The following is a 9,796-nucleotide window of genomic DNA, read 5'->3' as shown; positions in this document are numbered from 1 at the left end:
ATGACCACTCCAGCTGGGGTAAGCACCAATAAAAAGCAGTAATTGCCCCCATTTTCTCCGCGCTTCGCGGAGCACTCTCTCTTTAATAGCTATGTAGTTTGGTGCCCTGTCAGGGGAGGTGTCAGGATAAGACAATAAAAATAGTACCGCTGCGCTTCGCGGAGGCCCCTCGCCGATAAACCACCAGAGGTGGTCAGCAGTTAGAGAAGTTTAATAGGACGCGGTTTGCCTACCCCGAGGGTTGATTAGATTAGTGCTAGACAAATGGTGTGTTTTTTATTTTTATTTTGTTGTTGATAGACTATGTAAGCGGTAGGGGTATATGTGTGGTGGAAATTAAATGTAAACGCAAACACACACACACACATACACACACACACACACACACACACACACACACACACACACACACACACACACATATGCGCGCGCGTTTACACAAGTACTTCCAAACAAGAAGGTAAAAAAGTCAGACGTAAAGAGTAACAAAACAATACATAAACTACTCACATTAGCATTCAAGAGTTATACAGACACATAGTTATTAACTTTTCCAATATGATCATTTTATTATAAAAGTGACATCAGTCTTTTGAATATTAAAAATTAAATAAAAAAACCAAAACATGATTGTCAATGATAGGTTGTTTTTTGGTATACAACACCGCCTTGTTTTGTTTTACACTTGTCTACTTTAGATGGGTTTTTTTTGTGTGTTTTTGTTTGTTTGTTTGCTTAACGCCAAGCCGACCACGAAGGGCCATATCAGGGCGGTATGTTTTTTTTATAACCAGGTACTAGTTTTGTTGTTTGTCTTAGGGACTCCCATAACTCGGCGTGGGGTGACTTTCGTATTTCACAATGTTGGGTTATAGTAACCGAGGTCGTTGAAGGTAGACACACCAGCCGGCTCCTGGTAGCAGTTTTCAAACAGATTGCTGCTCTCCGAGTATTTGACAGGTGTGTGAGGTAGTTCGTCTGCTGGTGTTTCTTCTTTTTGTTCTGGGCTCTTCTGATACGTCTGGTGTTTTTTTTAACTTCTATAGCTACAACTTCTGTTTGTGTTTTAAGTCGCTTCAACAGCGTTTCTCGGACTTTGATCAGGCGAGTAAATTCTTTACTGGCCAAGACCACCCCTCTTTGACTTGGTCGCACGCGTCTGTTTTTTCTGTTTCCTTGGGTGATGTAATGTCTGATGTGGATTTTCACAAGTTTTCGCCACGTTCTGACACTCGCGAAAATGGTTCGACCCAAAGGAAACATATCAGGTTCGGGTAGCGGTGAGCTAAACAGAGGCTCTTCCTCGTCAAACATCTCTTTTGTTGTTCTCAACAACAACAACAACAAAAGTGTTAAACAACTTTTACCTCTAGGAGACTGTCTTTTTAGACTGTAGTGTAGAGTAGGTGGTGTTGTCTTGTGGCTCGATCAGGGGATTTAGTAAAAAAAATTAGGCAACACCATCTTTATACATAACCTCCTTAACCTATGACATCAGTTACTATTTTTTACAACAACAGCTTTAGACTTGTTGCGTTAACGCATCTCTAAAAAAGTGCTATGAACTTACGGTCATTTACAACAGGGTTTTTGGGGTTAAAAATAGAAATGATGTAACGGAGCCTTGTACCTTGACTCTTTTTGATGATGAAATACATTGCAAACAAACCACAAGTAGAACTTAACATCCCCTGTAATACCTGTTCGTTGGTTTTAGAACACAAACCAATAACGCATAAAAAAAACATTAAAAAAAACCACCTTCAATGTCTTTGTGATTCGATTTTAAACCAAAACTAGCAAAATATTCAATATTCCCCTGACCATCATAATATACAACAACCCAATGAGATCCAACCTGGGTCTGTGTTTATGACGTAAGACGAGGTTTGAAGTAAATTTATCTCAGAAGGAAGTTGGTCTCTGGTGTAAACATCCACATTCGACCGTCTTGCCACGGGTGGCTTAACAGTAGGCGAGAGAGCTCTAGTCCATTCATGCTGTAAAAGCAGTGATAACCTGCCTACTCCGATCAATTTCTAGCAACGAGTCCATTTCTGCATACACAATAACGTTAACAGACTCTGTCAGGGGTGCACTAAACTTTAGTTCCAAAGAAACTTCTCACATACTGTCTGTTTTCAAACTCTGGTGTTAGTGGTTTTTGTAGGGACTTGTTTTTCATCAACATAGAGGCAGAGGAAATTCAAGTTGTGGGTTTTAAAGTTAAATGGATTTTTGGTGTAGCTTCCTTTAAACGCAGCGCTCTCTACTACAACGCGTGTTGGTGGCTGGCTGAGAAACAAATTGTCTAAAACAGCACTAAGGTTTCCACGAGGGAGCCCGTAAGATTTCATAACTACTCTTTTTAGAGGGTATTTGGCTGTGGACCTCTCTAGGGCTTTTGTGTGAACAAGACTTACAGATGGATTTAGTTTTGCTTTTCTGACAAACAAAAAGGTGTGTGTAACCACCGTTAGGTAAGCAGGATTAATCCGTGGCTCATCACATTAAAACTGTTTTTGTTGTTGTTGGTAGAATGAGTCGAAGTTTTACAGCCACACCATTAAACAAAAAAAATCCGACCCTGGTTCATAACAGACACATGTAGTCGCCCCATCATACCAGAGTTTTGATTAAGAGACACTTCCACCAGAAAAAAAAGAGAATACACCCACAGATTTTACTGGAGCCACGTCGATGTCGACGGGTAGTGGGACACCGTTACCTTGAGTCACTTTAGCTCGAATATACAAAAATGTCTTTGTCAAATCCAGATATTCACTTCCCCCACCACTTATGTTAAATTCAATAGGGGCCGATGCGGAAAGCGATGCGAGAGGAATAAAATATTTATGTAAATCCAACATAACCTTTTCCACCAAAGTGACCAGGTCCTGTGATGGGTTGTTGGGTAACATCTGTTTTCAAAAATTCTTAACAACTCGGGGCTCATCCACAACGAGATATTTTTGAGTAAATTAACACGTACTTTTTTCTTTTTTTGTGTGCTACTTTTGGTGTAATAAAACCTTACATAGTGAGTAAGACTTACAGCAACCAAGAGCTGGTTTAGTGAGTTTATAAAAAAAATTTAAAATTTTTTTTTTTAAAAAAGCAGTGAATCATACAGACAACCCCCCCCAAAAAAAACAAAAAAACAAACAAACAAACAAACACGCCACAAGCAAGAGAAGCTCTTGATATCAGTAGTTGGTTCTTCTAAGATGTTAGTATCAACAGTCGTAGCTTCACCAGACAAGACAGCCTCACACATAACTACTCTGAATATTGTCTAAGAGTATCAGCTGAGATCCATGTGTCAAACGACGTTGGGTAACCAAACCAAAGTACTAAATACTCTCTTTTTTCTCCCTTATCAAGTCGTTCTTTTTAGTACTTTGTCAAAACGATACATTTTTTTCTCGCCTACTTTTTGTAGTTCTTCTTTGTAAAAAAAAAATAAAATAAAAAAAATAAAAAAAACTACTTTGTAGTTCTTCTACGTGATCGTCTTTCAGCTTATAGGTCACTGGGGTTGTTTTCAACACACTGCTAACTGTAAATAATTTTTCTGGTCACGTAGGTAAATAACCTTTTTTTAAAGAGTCACCGTGTTTTACTTAGTCTCACACGATCACCAAACTGTAACCTACCTTTGGGTGTTTTCTTTTGGGGTTGTTCGTACAAAACTTGCCAAACTTCTTCGTTGTTTCTTTGTTAGCGAGGCAAACTTTAACAGGTGCTGTTTTTATACTTCTGTGAAACGAATGGTTATACTTTTTATTATTGATGTCATCGTTCTCCGTCGTAAAAAAAAACAACTGTATACCCTCGTTTTTTTAAAAACCACTGAAAAAACAAAACAGGAGCGATGTTGTTGTTGTCAGCTTTTAAAAGTATTATGGATTTAGGACACAAAACCTTTTAAAGTGCAAAACTGACAAGGGAACAGAGTTTTTGAACACCCCTGTACCAACATTCCCAACCACACGGATGTATCTTTTACAGACAAGAAAAGGACACACAAAAAAAACAACTTCTAAATGACTCTTTGTTTTCGAAAAGTTGACCCCGCTGACAGAGAAACTGTTTGAAGTGGAAATGCTCAAGCCCACCCTCAACTGGAATCGCCCTACAACCTCTTCTCATGTAACTGACTGGTGTTGTTTTGGTTTTTTTCTTGTTGTAAATAATCATGACCTATCATTCAAGAGCCAAGTCTCTAATGTGGTTTTGACAGAGATGTCATAACGGTCCCAAACCCGTGTAAACACAGAGGGGGGATTTGGAAACAAAGGTAAGGCTCGACCAAGATTTCAACAACAAAAAAACGTGATACTAAAAAAAGGAAACCGGGTTGAAGATGTCATATTTCTATTGATTTTGTATGATCAACTCGAATAATGGCTCATGTAACCTCCAAACAAAGTGGACAACTTCCGACATAACAAAACCTTGACAGTGTTTTTTTTCTTTAAAACAAAAAATGTATCAGATGAATTAAAAAATAAAAACTTTTGTTAGTGTCATTTTTTGTCTTCAATACCTTCATCTTAGCTGATGTGGTTTTTTCATAGTCATATAAAGAAACTGATTTGAAGACAGTGTCAAGAAGGTCCGACGTAGACTGTTACCGTTCTAAATCAACACCCTCGGTCTACAACAACTTAGACCTTCTTTTTGTGTGTCTGCAGATCAGGTTGTTGTTTTTTTTATTGTTTTTTTTATTTTTTATTTTTCGTCTACCAGTAGACCAAGGTGTGAATGTTGCAGTTCCACTTTGACTTGGTAGACAAGTTTTTGCCTCGGGACGAATACTAACTTTGTGAAATGGACATGGACTCCCTGTACATGGTTCTCTCTACCCCAGCCTTTGAAGAAGCTATCAAACCAGACTTCAAAAAAGACTTCTACCAATAGTGGTCCAAATGGTTTCCTTCACAAGTCTGTGAGGATATTTACACAAACACACACACACATTCACACACACATTCACAACCACACTTTCTTTGCGCTTCACCGAACACTCTCTCTTTTACGGTGGTAATAACTATCAGAGTAAGGTAATTAAACGGTACCTCTGCGCTTCGCGGAGTCCCCTCGCCGATAAACCACCAGAGGTGGTCAGTGGTTAGAGAAGCTTAATAGGACGTGGTTTCTCTATCGAGGTTTGCTTAGGGTTTAATGCTTAGATTAGTACCAGACAAATGGTGTGGGGAGGGTGTGGAAGTTAGCTCGACCGGTGAGAAGGGGGGGAGCTGATGTACACATATAAAAGCTGTATCAACTAGACTCAGATAGCTACCCCACAGCCATTTAGGTAAATCATACGAAAAACCATGGATGTTTGGACCTGTACCCGTGTAGAACAGGTGTTCGATTTGTGCAAGAACTTTGCAAAAACTGATTGTCCTGGCTGTTTCTTTGTTGATCCCTGGGCCATCCACACCTGTTGGATAGAGGACGAGGTAGAACTGATGACGATGTGGGGAGATCGAGCTGTCGATGTTATGTTTGGGGGAGTTGTCTATTACAATGCCCGATTGAAGGACATCAAGGACAACCTCCTACCCTATGCCAGGGATGTGTTTTTACCAGTACGATATTTTCAAAATCACCCTCAGCTCTTTGTGGATAGTGGGAGTGACAGTGGTATGGAGTCAGACCATGATGAGGATGATTTTGATGACGATGGCTGGTTTGAGGCTTATGTGCACAACCTAGATGCGGTGCGAGACGATGACCCTGAGAGCGGTGTAGAAGACAACTAACAAACTCAGGTAAGTGCTAGTTAGTTAAAAAAGAGAACAAGAGAGTAAGAGACCACGGGGGCGGGGGAGAGGGATTGGGAGGGAGGTGTAAGTGTGTGTATGTATGAGAGAGAGAGAGAGAGAGAGAGAGAGAGAGAGAGAGAGAGAGAGAGAGAGAGAGAGAGAGAGAGAGCGAGCGAGCGAAAGAGTACCCGTGTGATGATTCGACACACACACACACACTTTGTACCAGGGGTGTGGAAGGGGCGTTGTTTTTAGTTAGACACCAGCAGCAAGAGTCTTTATACCGACCCCTAGTTTTGAACAGCGTCAGTTAGATACAACTTTTTCGAACCAAAAAAGATGCATCGTTTTGTGAACCAAGTTACAGGTCGTGTTCATACTCGGCTTTTTTTTAGTTTGATGTGGACAAACATCTGTAACCTGAGTTACGAACTTTGTGAAGGCTGTGAGCTAAATCAAGGAAATCAGCTAGGTCACAGCTGTCTTATGCTCACAAACGAAGAACGTGTTGGGTTGTACACAGAAACAGCCTTAAAACGCCTTTTGAATGTTGATGAGGTTACGTCGTCCGTGGTTGATTTTTGTATTGAACAACTACTTCTAGACGCAGAAGAAAAAACTGATTAAACAAAACAAACCAAGGTGGGTTGATAGTTGTAAATAAATAAGAAATTAGTGTAAAAAATAAAAACCGTGTTTTTATTTTTTTATTTTATTTTTTTAATTTTTTTAATTAATACTTAATGATGTTTTAAAATATATTTTCAGGGTCATCTTCTAAAACTTGCACCCAGCCCGACCACAACACCCACCGACAACGAGCTTCTCCCCCGGTCCTTATCAGGACCAACCACTTTTTCTCAAAAGAGTTGAACAAACTCGTTGCAAAACTTTTTTTTAATTTTTATTTTAATTGTTTGTGTGTTATTTGTGTTGTTGTTGTTTTGTTTTGCTATTGTTGATGTTGTTGAATGTCCTATTGTTGGTTGTTTGTGCTGTCTAATGGTTTATGTGGGTGTTATAAGGTACATTTACATCGAACACGAGATGTTCTACAGTCAGTCATACCTAATGTTAGGTTAGAGACTGTTCACACCTGAGTATTGCACCACAGAGATGCAAGACCTTACATGTTAGAACATGTTGATTGGTCAGCACCTAAAAATAGAAACGCGTAGTTAGACACTAGTGTGATGCGGTCAAAAAGGGGGTATAAAAAAAAGTTCTTCTGGTGTTTACACCTGAGTATTGCACCACAGAGACGCAAGACCTTACATGTTAGACCATGTTGATTGGTCAGCATCTAAAAATAGAATCGCGTAGTAAGACACAGGTGTGATGCGGGTATAAAAAAAAGTTCTTCTGGGTGCTTACGCCCGAGTATTGCACCACAGAGACGCAAGACCTAAACATGTTAGAACTTGTTGATTGGTCAGCACCTAAAAATAGAAACGCGTAGTTAGAATACGGCGGTGATGCGGTCAAAAGGGGGGTATAATTAAGCTTCTTCTGGGGCTAAGTCTTGAATGTCTCTTCGACTTTACAAGTGTGAGGTGGTGAAAAAAAACCCAACTATGGCGACCAGCAGCAGCAGCAGTGACGCTAACACAACTCCACAACCGGCCTCAACAGATTTGGTAAGTTGATTTTGTTTTTATATCTTGTAAAGAAAAAAAATAAAGGTAGAGTGTTACTTTTTTCTCAGACATAGCTTTTCAGAAAAATAAATGTTTTTTTTATGTAAGATGTTTTTTGATATTGTTTTTTTGTAGCTCAGACATAGTTCTTTTTTTTGTATTACAGCGTAACCAATGCCCGCACTGTGAACAGATTTTTACACAGAGCTACAACGTCAACGCTCATGTCAAAGAAGTCCATAACAAAGCCAGACCTTTTCTCTGTGCTATGTGCGGCAAATCGTTTAGCAGAAAACACGACCTTACTCGGCATAAAAACTCAAACAAAAACTGCCAAGATGTTGCGAGTCGGACACCTCCACCACCAGTGCCGACAGGCGGACAGAAAAGAAAAAGTTTGCCTTCACAGGATCCCCCTCCCCCCAAAAAGGGATTAAACAAACGAAGTCTAGAAAAAGAAAAAATCAAAAAGTTACCTTTTGAAGAAAGACAAATGTACGAAAGGCATTGGAATTCTGTTAAAACTCATAAGCGGCCTGGTAAACTTCAGTCAACCTATACCATTCTCTGGAACCCTTGTTCTGATTTCCCTGATTGGGACGAGTCGCTTCTTGATCTGTTCCATGAACAAAACAAACGCTTCAAAATCAATTTTTCTCACTCTTTTCTTCTCAAAAACAAAGAGTCGGGTGACTTGTCTTTCTTTCATGCCTCAGTCAATAACCACTCTGTCTTACAACGACCGCGCCTGATCAACTCAAAGCAGGACTTTCTTTCTTTTCTCGGTGAAATCAGTGATCATGACATTCTAGAACAAGTTAGACTCGAACGCCCAAACTCTCGGTATGCTGTTCACAGCATCATGTCTTCCAGTTTCTATGTCACGCCTTTGACTGACTTTCCTATCGGTTGTGCCTGTGGTAGTCTACCTGACTACATCACAAACACACAGTTCTTGCACAAGTTGCAAAAAGACGCGCGTAATCATTTTCCTTATACTGATGGTCTGTGTCTCTTTCGCTGTCTTGCTTTGCACAAAGGAGCCTCGCGTCATTCTTTGCAAAAACCCACAAAAACCTTGTTCAAACAGTGGGCCGGACATTCCCCCCCTGTCCACTTTCCGGGGGTCACTTTGTTTCAACTTGAGTCGATTGAATCTGAGTTTAAGGTGAACATAGATGTGTTTGAGTTTGATGAGAGCCAAACACCTGTCTGTCTCGTTCCTCTGCGTCGTAGCGCTTACAAACATTCTGGCGTTATACGTCTCTTGCGTTACAAAGACCATTTCATGTACATTTTAGACATTGATAAACTCGGTCATGCGTTGGCTTGTTCCAAATGCGGGAAACTCTGGTCGTCTTTGTCTCAAATGAATCGACATGAACAGACTTGTCAGGGTGAGGGCTCAAAGGAAACGTTCAAAGGCGGGGTTTACTCACCACCTCAAAACATTTTTCAACAGCTACAAAACCACGGTGTTCAGGTAACCGCAGATTTTGTTTTTCCCTACAGAGCGACGTTTGATTTTGAGGTGTTTTTTGACACAGATAACTTGCCACAAACAAAATCAGCTGAGTCAAACTGTACACAGTATACAGCAAAACATATTCCTCTTTCTGTTTCTGTATGCAGTAATGTTCCCCATTTCACAGAACCAACCTGTTTTGTGAGTAAAGGTAACCCTCAAGAACTAGTGGATAACATGGTTAACTACCTAGAACGTATCTCTGAAGCCTCCTGCGCTCTTCTTTGTGAAGAATTTAAAGATGTGTTTGATCAGTTGACTGAGATCGAAGAGACACAACAACAAGAGACAGATAGCCTCAACATCCCCGTAGAAAGACTCAGACAGAAATTATATGAGTATTTACAAGAACTGCCTGTCGTAGGTTTCAATTCTTCTCGCTACGATCTGAATGTGATCAAACCTTTTCTCATTGAAAAGTTTGTCAAAGACAAAACAGCCCATAACGATCTTCCAAAAGACGAAAGTCAAACAGACCCTGTTTTTGAACCAGATGGTTTTGATACCGTGGGTGAAGAAGAAGAAGAAGAAGAGGAAGAAGAAGAAGAAGACAAAGAAGTCAAAACAGAGGGAAAAAAGAAGGCCCCTAAAAGACCTCCTTTCAAGTTTGTTGTTAAACGAAACAATCAGTATATGTGTCTTTGTACAGACAAACTTCGGTTTCTCGACATCAACAATTTTCTTGCACCAGGTTTTAGTTATTCCAAGTACCTCAAGGCGTTCGGGGTCGAAGAGGAAAAGGGTTTTTTCTGCTATGAATACGTCACTAGTCTAAGTACACTAGACGAAAGAGAACTCCCACCCCATGCAGCTTTTTTTAGTAAGCTCAAAAACTCAAATATTTCTGATACAGAGTA

The sequence above is a fragment of the Littorina saxatilis genome, linkage group LG3 (genome assembly GCF_037325665.1).
Source record: "Littorina saxatilis isolate snail1 linkage group LG3, US_GU_Lsax_2.0, whole genome shotgun sequence".
Classification (NCBI taxonomy): Eukaryota; Metazoa; Mollusca; class Gastropoda; order Littorinimorpha; family Littorinidae; genus Littorina; species Littorina saxatilis.
Note: the sequence above shows the minus strand (reverse complement) of the source record.